The following is a 12102-nucleotide window of genomic DNA, read 5'->3' on the forward strand; positions in this document are numbered from 1 at the left end:
GTTCATACCGTCAAAATTCCAACTGTCAGACAGGTAAACAACCAAGGTCAGTTTTATGGCATTTAGACTTCTTTAGTGACACCGTACAACCACCAATCACTTGCCACGTGCTCTGCTGGCATTCAGCATTTGGAGCCACCCCAGCAAGACAAAAATCGACCAGGGAGCCCGTGTGCCCCCAACACCAGCAGTAGAAGTCCGCCAGCGCCACGTCGAGCCTAAGGACCCGCGTACCGATCAAGGAATCAAGGTGGCAAGCCAATCACAAGGACGTGGGCCCGGGCAAGGCGTCTGAACGAGACTGTGTGTGTACCACCTGCTCTCGCCGCGTGTGTACGTCTCCGCGCCTATTAATTTTTAATTCTTATCGCCCTGATGCTGCTCGAGGTACAGCAGTACCTTTATTCTTACCCCGTGGCGGCGTGTAATGGGTCTGCTTAGACCCACTACTTAAGCTTACACGTGTGCGCACGTGTAGGAGGAAGCGTAGGAGTAATTTACTTAAGTTCAGTATACTTGTATCCACAAGTATACTTAAACCTAGATAAATGAACCAAACGAAAGCTTTGATGGTAAATGAGAACTGTATTGATTGTAAATGGGGTTTCCTCCTAAAACTGATATTTCTAATGAGAGGTTCTGCCATTGGATGGCTGGCAGAACCCCTATCTATTGAATGACTCTCATTGGTAGAAAGGTGTTACTTTCTACCAGTCATATGCCTTTTGCTATGAATGTGGACCACCCTGTGGTGGTCACCTGAATGTATGCCTTAGTGCATGTTGCACTAAGGTAGGAGGTGAACCGAATGTGTAGCCCCGCTACACCATCCCCCCGTTAGGATTTGACGTGCCGGTCTCGACACGTCAATCCGTATTTTCTTCGGGAGAACACGTGCTCATTCCCAATGAGCACGCCAACGACGTCTTCGTCCAAGACGCCGGCCGCTTTGGCAACAGCAAGTGCTGTCGTCGCCTCCAAGGCGACGACGGCCGCTGCCTCAGCCACGACCGCTACTGGCATCGCCTCGACGGCGATGCCGACAAGCGCGGCAACAGAGAGTCGCCTTTCTGTTGCTGGATACCACTCGAGATGGCATGAGAAACATGCCATCCGAAACAAGACAGGCAAGATCATTGCTGTCGAAACCGGAGTGGGTATCTACTCTCCGGGTGGAGAGGGAGTTCCCCTCGACTACGGAAGCGAAGTCGAGGAGGGGGAACTCGAAGGAGACAAGGACACCTTGTCTCCGGGCCACACTGACCCCAATGTGGGTCTGCGTCGTCCACGCGAGGACGACTCGAACGCTTCGAGCTCGAAGCGTTCGCGCAGCGGCAGTGGAACACCGCTCGCTGCCGCTGGAGCCTTGACGACTCCGCGGGATGGAGATGACTCTGCTCCATCCGCTGTTGTTGCGGCCTCGCACACTGAGCCAGTGCGCGAGCCGTGGATGCCGTCTCAGTCTGAGATCGGCAGCCGATTCGGTGCGACCGCGCCACCGAATCTATACGCGCTGTATTCGTGCAACGCCATCGTTGACGATGACGTCGCGAAGCGAGTACACTTTGATCCGTTAACGAATCAAAGGCGCGACTACTACATCGGGCTCTTCCATGAGCTCCGATGGTTTGCGAGCAAGAAGACTTCTCGCAGAAGCAAAGTGCCCGAGTGGCAGGCACTTTGTCAAAGTTGGAGTGCCTTTGTTGAAAACTTCAACAAGAACCCCGCTGGCTATCGCGACCGGATTAGCCAGGCGCGGGAGCGCTACGAGAAATTCTCGAAGCGTGGTAAACTTGAACGACTGCACCATGGTGCAGTCGGTATCGGACTTCCTTGCGCAGTGCCTTACGACAGTGCTTGTGAGTACTGCTACCCCAGAGCAGTACGCATCACTGAGCGGGACGTCAACGGGTACACGTCCATGTGTGTACCTGACGACCTCAAGACCCTGCACGCCAGTTTTCAGGCGTAGGCGTCTTCTAGTGCTGTAGGCGACTACAGCGCTCGCCCAAGTTTTACGCCCTTCGGCGGAGGTGGCGGCCTTCGTACGCCGTCACCATTTCCGGAATGTCCTCCATCAGGACATTCCGTGATTCCCACGTATCGTGTTGGGGAGGAAATCCTCTCCAACGAATACGAAAATGAACCGGACCTCGGGTCTGGTTCCGATGACCAACAATTCGCTGGACGATCCAGCGAGTTGCCCCGCGTGCGTCTCGCAACGGGGGTGGGGGGGGGGCGGGTAGACGCCCCGGGTTTGGTCAACCAAACCTTGAGTCTCGTTTGGAGGCTGTTGAGCGTCTCCAAGCGTCGCAGTTCGCTGCTCTGCGTCAGGAGCTGAGCTTGTTGAAGGCTCAGCTCGCGGAGGTTGCGCAGACGACCTCGAACGTAAAGGTCGAGGTCGGGACGAGGCTCTCTGGCGCCTTGAAGCGCGTCGCCGCGCTCGAGAGCGCTTTGGCGAGTCACCAGACGTAGGTGACTCGTGCTGCACGTACGGCTTCAGTCGCCCAACGTAAAACGTTGGGTGCAAGCGCATGCTGGACGGTATGTCCAGTGTGTACGCGTTGCCATGCTTCGCCAACACGGTGAATGGCCCAATGAAGCGCGGAGCAAGCTTGCTTGCTCCGAAATCGGAAACTGCACGTTTAGCTAGGTTCTGCGTAGCTAACAGAACTAATGAACCAACTTTGAATTCATTTGTGTTTCCCCTGCCGGTGTTATCGGCATTCAGCTTCTGTCGATCGACAGAAGCTGCTATTGCATCTTGGACAAACCGAATTACGGCTTGTCGACGCTGGACAAAGTCCATTGCATCCGAGCTGAACCCCTGGTTCAGTTCGTGCTCCTTGTTCGCAGCAGGCCCGGCCTGCGCGTGATGTTCGTTGTCGTTTAAAGTGTCTACGCCCGTCGTAGACACTGTCTTGTCGTCGCTATGACTGCGCGCAGTACGTGCGCGAGTCGTCACAGCTGATACATTGCTTGTATCAGCGTGCTTATCCGGTTGTTTCGAATTAACCGGATACCCTCCCCCACTTAAGGAAGGAGCTACCGCACCGAGTACGCTCGGTACGCGTGGGTGCCTCATGGCATTCACGTAGAACGGTGTGTGTCCTGTCGAGACATGCACCGAGTTGTTGATGGCGAACTCCGCCATCGGCAAGCAGTCGCTCCATTGATGGAACGAGTGCGCGTAGCTCTTCATGGTGTCAACCAGCACGCGGTTGACACGCTCTGTTTGTCCGTCGGTCTGCGGATGATCCGCAGTCGACATGGACAGCTGTGTCCCAAGAAGTGTAAACACTTCTTGCCAGAATCGCGCTGTAAAGCGCGGATCCCGATCCGACACGATGTCGAGTGGCATCCCATGGTGTCTAAACACCATGTCGACAAACAGACATGCCGTCTGTTTGGCTGTCACTTCGGCTGGTACTGCAGCAAGATGTACCATCTTGCTGAAGCGGTCAACAAAGACCACAATACCAGTCCTCCGCTTGTTGTCTTGCGGAAGACCAAAAACAAAGTCCATTGAAATGGACTGCCAGCACTCCGACGGAGTCGGTAGTGATTGAAGCGGAGCCTGCGAGTTGGGCGCAGGCTTCACACGCTGGCATACCTCGCAAGCACGAACGTACTTGCGTACCCACTTGTACTGGTGACTCCAATAGAAGTCACGCGTGAGAAGCAAATATGTCTTCTCACGGCCAGGATGTCCCGATGTCGGGGCATCGTGGTACTCGTACGTGATCTTGAGCTTCAGCTCATGATCATCCGGCACGACAATGCGATCTGCGTTGTCGTCGACTGCGCTGTAAAGCAGCAGACCATTGTGTACACGATAACGGTGTACACGGGCACGAAGGTGTTTGGCCAGCTTCTGACGAGACTTGTCAGAAGGTGTGGAGAAGTACTCCAACAACTGCTTCGCATCCGCATCATGTGCGTATGCGGCCTTCGCGTCATCCAACAAGGACGATGAGGGTGTAGTCGTCCTGACGACGCCAACTGCGTTGGCGTCGGCCTCTTGCACCGCATAATCTGGTCGACGCGAAAGCGCGTCGGCCACGACATTCAATCTTCCAGGTTTGTACTCAACCTGGAAGTTGTATTCAGCAAAGAATGACAGCCACCGTGCCATTCTTTGTGATATGTGCGGCGACTTGATCGCCGTACGCAACGATGCGTGGTCGGTGTAGACCACGAATGGTCTACTCCCAAGTAGATACACTCGAAACTTTGCGAGTGCATACTTCATGGCAAGGAGTTCCTTGTCATGTACCGGGTAATTGCGCTCAGCTGGCTTCAGCTGACGCGATTGGTAGTAAACCACACGATCACGACCTTCGTGATCGAGTTGCATCAGTGCGCATCCGATCGCGAAATCGGATGCATCGCACACAACGTGGAATGGGCGATCTTGGTCGGCCACCGCCAAGATCGGCGCCTCAGTCAAGCCCTGCTTGACTGCTTCGAAGGCCTGCTGACAATCAGCAGTCCATTCCCATGCAGCCTCTTCTTTAAGAGCTGCGACAGCGGGCGAATCTTGCCCGCGTAGTTGCTCACGTACTTGCACAAGTACGTGGCGAGTCCAAGGAACTGCCGCAGTTCCTTTACGTTTGAAGGCGTAGGCCATTCATTGATCACTCTGACCTTTCCTGGGTCAAGGCGTACGCCGTTCTTCCCCACGAGACACCCAAGTACGGGTATCTCGGTCGCCCCGAAGATACACTTCTTCAGGTTCGCGTAGAGCTTGTGCTTTCGCATGAGCTCAAGCAACTTGCGGAGATGCTCTGTATGCATCTCCACATCCGATTTCCCATTCACAGCCCGGCTGTGAATGAACACGTCGTCGAAATAGCTCGGTGCGAAGTCGCGCACCGAGCGCAACAAGTGCGTGACGCACCTGTTGAACGTCGCTGGGGCGTTCTTCAGCCCCTGCGGCATCACGAGCCACTCCCAGAGCATGCCGCTCGGAGTGCTTACCGCTGTGAGAGGGATATCGCTCTCACGCATGAGGATCTGATAGAACCCGTCTCTCAGATCCAGAGTACTGAAGATAGTACTCGAGGTCATCGAATCGATGATCACATCTTTTCGAGGTATCGGCGTTTGCGCCGGTACCGTCGCGTCGTTCAGCTTGTTGTACGCATGAACGATGCGCCACCCGCCCTGTGGTTTCTTCACACAGAACGTAGGCGCGCTGTGCGGGGACTTCGATTCCCGCACTTGTCCTGCATTGCGACGACTTTCAAAGAAGTCGTCGATTGCCTTGACTTGCTCACGCGGCAGTGGCCACTGTCGCGTGACGCAGTACTTCGTTCCCGGCACGAGATCAATCTCGTGCTGAACACCCTTGTCCTGCGGTAGCTCCGCAGGAATGTCGTCCGGGAGTACATCCTTGTACTCACGCAAGACCTTGTAAAAGGGGCTCGCCTTAAGCGAGTCCCAGCCTTGCTCGTCGAAGCGTTCCTTCTTCGACTTCGCGCTGAGGGCGTCCGCGCCCTCAGAGATGAGCTGATTCAGCTCTTCTGCTTCACACGTCATCCTCTCGACGTCCGAGAGGATGCAGATCTGCTCGATGCGTCCATCGTGCAGTTCGCGAGCGAAACGCTTCCAGCTTGTGACTGGGAGCGACATCAACTCCGACGCTAACGTCGGAGGATTATCCAGCCTCATCTTCTTGTATTGGAGACCAATACTCGTACGCGTCAAGACACTCAGTGTCTCGACGGTCGTCTCCAACTCCTGTGTCCGCCCGGCAGACACTGCTTGTAGCGTCTCGGTCCCTGACCGAGACTTGCGCAGCTTTTCTCGCTTGCGCCGTTCACTTCTCGTGCGGAGCCCGGCTCCGCGAGTTTCTTCTTGTCCAGGCCCGGCCGTGGACAGTTGTTTCTTGTATTCGCCGGCGGGTTTTACTCGCGGGCGCACGCGTTCAAGCCCGGCTTGATCGCGCACCGCTTCGTCGTGCAGCCCGGCTGCACGCGAGCTCGCAAGCATCTCCGGTGCGGGACGTTTGCAACCGTCCGCACTGCTTGCAGCGTCGGCTCTGGGAGCCGACGCGTCTTCTTTACCTCTACGCCTAACGGCGGAGTGTCTTTCGACCAATTGTGTGTCGACATTACCTGTCGACACTACCGCGTCGCTCCGGACGCTTCGAGACCCTCTCGAATCGGATTGAACCAGGCCCTGTTGATTCGGTTCACATCTTCTCCCAACGACTCTCACAGTCGTTGGCGTTCGCTTGGGGTGATCGGAGACAGCTGCATTCCGCGCTGTCTCTGATGGAGGGCCGCATGCACCACGTGGTGCATGTGCTGCGCCGACAGGGCCATCGCTCTCTGTCGCGCTGCTGCTGCTCCCGAAGCGCACGATCGTGCGCTTCATCCAGTCGATCACCGGATCATGCCGTGCAAGCCACGGCATGCCCAACACCATATCGAACTTATCGTCCAGTTCCAGGACGATAAGCTCGTCGACGAACTCCTTCTCTTGGTAAGAGAAGCGTACGCGTACGATACGCTTCTCGGTTCTAACAACGACACCCGTTGCTAGCCTCACTTCCAATAGACTTCGAGGTGTTTCCACCTCCTCGAAGTCAAGCCTTGGAAGGCTCTGCAGTCGAACAAAGTTGTTCGACGCTCCACAGTCCACTAGAGCACGAAGAGACTTCTCTCTCTTCGAGCTTACCTTCAGGATGACAAGGTTCGGCTTGTCATCTTGCTTCTTGCAGTGAGATTGACTCTCACTGGGGGCAGCGATCTTCATTGCAGCGTGTCCGATGTCGACACGCTCGATCGCATCACCAGCAGGGCGCCCCGCGCCTGCTGGTCCCTTTAGTTTTTTGATTGCCCGTGGCGATACCCAGTATCGCCACGACGGCTCCTCGCCGCGTGCACAGGTGCCGTGCACTCGCGGGCGTAGTGACCGATGTTTCCGCAGCGGAAACAACGCACATTCGTTGATCCACGACGCTGTTGGGAACCAGCAGCGGTCGCACTCGAGAGGTCCATTGGTTCGGGACCTCCCGACGGCCTTGCCACCGGTCGTGGCATCAGCCGTGGGGCGTTCACATGCAGTTTAGCCTGCCGCAGGCTAAACTCTTCTTGCATTGCAAGCGCAATTGCAGCCTCGAGAGTATTTGGATACTCTCGGAAGAGATAGGTCTTCACAGGCCCATCTCTAAGGCCCTTCATGAACGTGACGACCTTTGTCGCCTCGTCAATCGGGTTGGTCACGATGTTTGAGACCAAGTACCGTGCTCTTTGGGCGTAAGCATGCACGTCATGCTTGCCCTGTTGCAGATCGAGGAACTCCGCCCTCGATCGGAACTCGTTTTGCGGGGGCTCAAACGCTAGTTTGAGCTCCTCCTTGAACTCTTCGTACGTGCTAAAGCACGTAGGGTCTGTGAGTCGGCGTCCGTACGCCCAACTCCTCGCTCGTCCGCCAAGACATGACATGGCGAACGCAACCTTCGACAACGGGTCGACGATACGTCGAGCCGTAATGGCAGTGTCGACCTCGACAAGCCAACGGAGGAGAGGCTCACCCTCTCTTCCAACGTAGCTGCTTACGTGGAGTTTCAATGACTCCACGCGCGGTGTGGCCGATGGCGACACCGAAGTTCGAGCAGCGGTTTCACGCTGTTCCTTCACGATGAAACCCAGAGCAACACCGTGTTGCTCCGTCGGTGATAGCGTTCGCAACATCGTTGCTACCGCCGCTTCCCCAATGACTGTTGACAGTCGTTGGAGGGCCTCCCACTCTGGTTCCGACAGGTGGGGGGAGTCTGCACGCGCAACATGCGTTGCAGACGTGTTTGGGCTACCCACGGACATGTTACTGTCCGAGGGCAGGTTCTCAGCCCCGCGTTCGTATTCCATACGAACGTGTTAGTCGGTCGTTGGACGGACTACAAAGTGCTACCAGGTGTAATGGGTCTGCTTAGACCCACTACTTAAGCTTACACGTGTGCGCACGTGTAGGAGGAAGCGTAGGAGTAATTTACTTAAGTTCAGTATACTTGTATCCACAAGTATACTTAAACCTAGATAAATGAACCAAACGAAAGCTTTGATGGTAAATGAGAACTGTATTGATTGTAAATGGGGTTTCCTCCTAAAACTGATATTTCTAATGAGAGGTTCTGCCATTGGATGGCTGGCAGAACCCCTATCTATTGAATGACTCTCATTGGTAGAAAGGTGTTACTTTCTACCAGTCATATGCCTTTTGCTATGAATGTGGACCACCCTGTGGTGGTCACCTGAATGTATGCCTTAGTGCATGTTGCACTAAGGTAGGAGGTGAACCGAATGTGTAGCCCCGCTACACGGCGCCTTCGAGTAGTGGAGAAGCTATTTCTGCGGGCCAGTTCGAATCCGGCCATGGTCTTCATTGAACTATGTTTGGAAATATTACGCACTTTTGTATACAGGCTATAGATTAGGCTGCAGGCGAATGAAGGCAGGAAGCGGAGAAGCAAAAGTTGGGTCAACTATGGCCCCGTAGGAAATGCACTCGTGGAATTGGGCGATGAAAGCATCGAGTTCTCCGGCCTTGGGGAGTTTGCGTAGAGCCTTCAATGCGGTACCGGACGCAGGCGCTGACGACCCAGTCTCTTTCAAGAAGGTGAGTGTGTTTTGTTCTACCTGTTGCCCAACGTTGAACGCCTCGCTTTGAAACGCAGTGGACGCTTTACCTAGCGCGAACTCCATCGGTAAGAACAGTATCATGCATCCTACGGCGTGTCTAAACTCGTACAGCGTTGTCTTTTTCACAGATCGCGAGGCGTATACACGCGGCTCGGCCGTAAAACACCCGTACCAGACTGCCGATAAGGGCTGCGACCCCTTCTTCGAGCGTACGGTTTGTTGGACATGCTGGGCTGTCGGCGTGGATGCTGGTTGGGTGATACAAGGTCGCTCGCTAATTACTGGGATATGTAACTGTGTGCGCAACTCCCCCTCAAGAGCTAACTACCGATCTTCTAGCCGTTTGTTCTGTAGGATGATTACTTCAATCTGCTCGGACTGGCTCTTAACGAGCTGTATCACCGCGGAGGAATCGCAGCTGCATTCACGAGAACTAGAAGACTCGAGGGGGGGGGGAGAGACAAACCGAATGGTGGCGCTCCGAGCAACACTTCTGTTTCTCCGATTGCCGGCTCCGCCGTGGCCTCGCGCATCCTGCCTACAAGCGCGCTACTCTCCGTGAGCAGCAGAATGCCAAGGTAGTGCATTACTAGCGTCACCGCTAAGCACTCCGTCAGCGTTTCATCCAGATTGAGGGCTGAATCAGCGAACCCAGCCTCATTAGAAAGAGCTCAGAAGGCCCTGGATTAACGCAGACACAGCTGGCAGAGTGGACGCAGCAAACGTTTCGTCTGCAGAAGGCACCGGCTCGCAACACTGTGTCGGACGTCCTCAAGAATCGCAGCGCCGTAATGAAAGAGGGGTACGGCAAGGGCAAGAGGCGAAAGCCACTCAAGGTAACTGCTTCTGCTCTCGAATCAAAGCTGGCTGAGTGGGTGGAGAAGGCGGAGGAGAAGGGGGGGGGAGGGGGGTAATCGTAAGGTTCTAACTAGAAAAGCACAAAAGCTGCGGTACAAAGTTGGTGGCCCGCGCTAAACGTGGTCTAATCGGTAGGATGGCTCTCAGTTTTCATGAAGAGGCACAAATTGCGCTTTCGTGCGGGGTATGGGGAGGCCGGTTTCGCTGAGCGCGATATAGTGTGTGAAGGACGAGCTGCACTGCAAGAGCTGACGGACCTGTATGAGCCCAAGGACACGTACAATATGGACGAGACAGGCCTAAACTACAAAGCGGCACCATCACGCAGCATTTGCTCGGCCCGGACTCGTGGCGTCAAGGAAGATAAGTGTAGCGGGGCTACACATTCGGTTCACCTCCTACCTTAGTGCAACATGCACTAAGGCATACATTCAGGTGACCACCACAGGGTGGTCCACATTCATAGCAAAAGGCATATGACTGGTAGAAAGTAACACCTTTCTACCAATGAGAGTCATTCAATAGATAGGGGTTCTGCCAGCCATCCAATGGCAGAACCTCTCATTAGAAATATCAGTTTTAGGAGGAAACCCCATTTACAATCAATACAGTTCTCATTTACCACCAAAGCTTTCGTTTGGCTCATTTATCTTGGTTTAAGTATACTTGTGGATACAAGTATACTGAACTTAAGTAAATTACTCCTACGCTTCCTCCTACACGTGCGCACACGTGTAAGCTTAAGTAGTGGGTCTAAGCAGACCCATTACACCTGGTAGCACTTTGTAGTCCGTCCAACGACCGACTAACACGTTCGTATGGAATACGAACGCGGGGCTGAGAACCTGCCCTCGGACAGTAACATGTCCGTGGGTAGCCCAAACACGTCTGCAACGCATGTTGCGCGTGCAGACTCCCCCCACCTGTCGGAACCAGAGTGGGAGGCCCTCCAACGACTGTCAACAGTCATTGGGGAAGCGGCGGTAGCAACGATGTTGCGAACGCTATCGCCGACGGAGCAACACGGTGTTGCTCTGGGTTTCATCGTGAAGGAACAGCGTGAAACCGCTGCTCGGACTTCGGTGTCGCCATCGGCCACACCGCGCGTGGAGTCATTGAAACTCCACGTAAGCAGCTACGTTGGAAGCGAGGGCGAGCCTCTCCTCCGTTGGCTTGTCGAGGTCGACACTGCCATTACGGCTCGACGTATCGTCGACCCGTTGTCGAAGGTTGCGTTCGCCATGTCATGTCTTGGCGGACGAGCGAGGAGTTGGGCGTACGGACGCCGACTCACAGACCCTACGTGCTTTAGCACGTACGAAGAGTTCAAGGAGGAGCTCAAACTAGCGTTTGAGCCCCCGCAAAACGAGTTCCGATCGAGGGCGGAGTTCCTCGATCTGCAACAGGGCAAGCATGACGTGCATGCTTACGCCCAAAGAGCACGGTACTTGGTCTCAAACATCGTGACCAACCCGATTGACGAGGCGACAAAGGTCGTCACGTTCATGAAGGGCCTTAGAGATGGGCCTGTGAAGACCTATCTCTTCCGAGAGTATCCAAATACTCTCGAGGCTGCAATTGCGCTTGCAATGCAAGAAGAGTTTAGCCTGCGGCAGGCTAAACTGCATGTGAACGCCCCACGGCTGATGCCACGACCGGTGGCAAGGCCGTCGGGAGGTCCCGAACCAATGGACCTCTCGAGTGCGACCGCTGCTGGTTCCCAACAGCGTCGTGGATCAACGAATGTGCGTTGTTTCCGCTGCGGAAACATCGGTCACTACGCCCGCGAGTGCACGGCACCTGTGCACGCGGCGAGGAGCCGTCGTGGCGATACTGGGTATCGCCACGGGCAATCAAAAAACTAAAGGGACCAGCAGGCGCGGGGCGCCCTGCTGGTGATGCGATCGAGCGTGTCGACATCGGACACGCTGCAATGAAGATCGCTGCCCCCAGTGAGAGTCAATCTCACTGCAAGAAGCAAGATGACAAGCCGAACCTTGTCATCCTGAAGGTAAGCTCGAAGAGAAAGAAGTCTCTTCGTGCTCTAGTGGACTGTGGAGCGTCGAACAACTTTGTTCGACTGCAGAGCCTTCCAAGGCTTGACTTCGAGGAGGTGGAAACACCTCGAAGTCTATTGGAAGTGAGGCTAGCAACGGGTGTCGTTGTTAGAACCGAGAAGCGTATCGTACGCGTACGCTTCTCTTACCAAGAGAAGGAGTTCGTCGACGAGCTTATCGTCCTGGAACTGGACGATAAGTTCGATATGGTGTTGGGCATGCCGTGGCTTGCACGGCATGATCCGGTGATCGACTGGATGAAGCGCACGATCGTGCGCTTCGGGAGCAGCAGCAGCGCGACAGAGAGCGATGGCCCTGTCGGCGCAGCACATGCACCACGTGGTGCATGCGGCCCTCCATCAGAGACAGCGCGGAATGCAGCTGTCTCCGATCACCCCAAGCGAACGCCAACGACTGTGAGAGTCGTTGGGAGAAGATGTGAACCGAATCAACAGGGCCTGGTTCAATCCGATTCGAGAGGGTCTCGAAGCGTCCGGAGCGACGCGGTAGTGTCGACAGGTAATGTCGACACACAATTG

The sequence above is a fragment of the Phytophthora ramorum genome (genome assembly GCF_020800215.1).
Source record: "Phytophthora ramorum isolate Pr-102 chromosome Unknown Phyram_PR-102_s0008, whole genome shotgun sequence".
NCBI classification, from domain to species: domain Eukaryota; phylum Oomycota; class Peronosporomycetes; order Peronosporales; family Peronosporaceae; genus Phytophthora; species Phytophthora ramorum.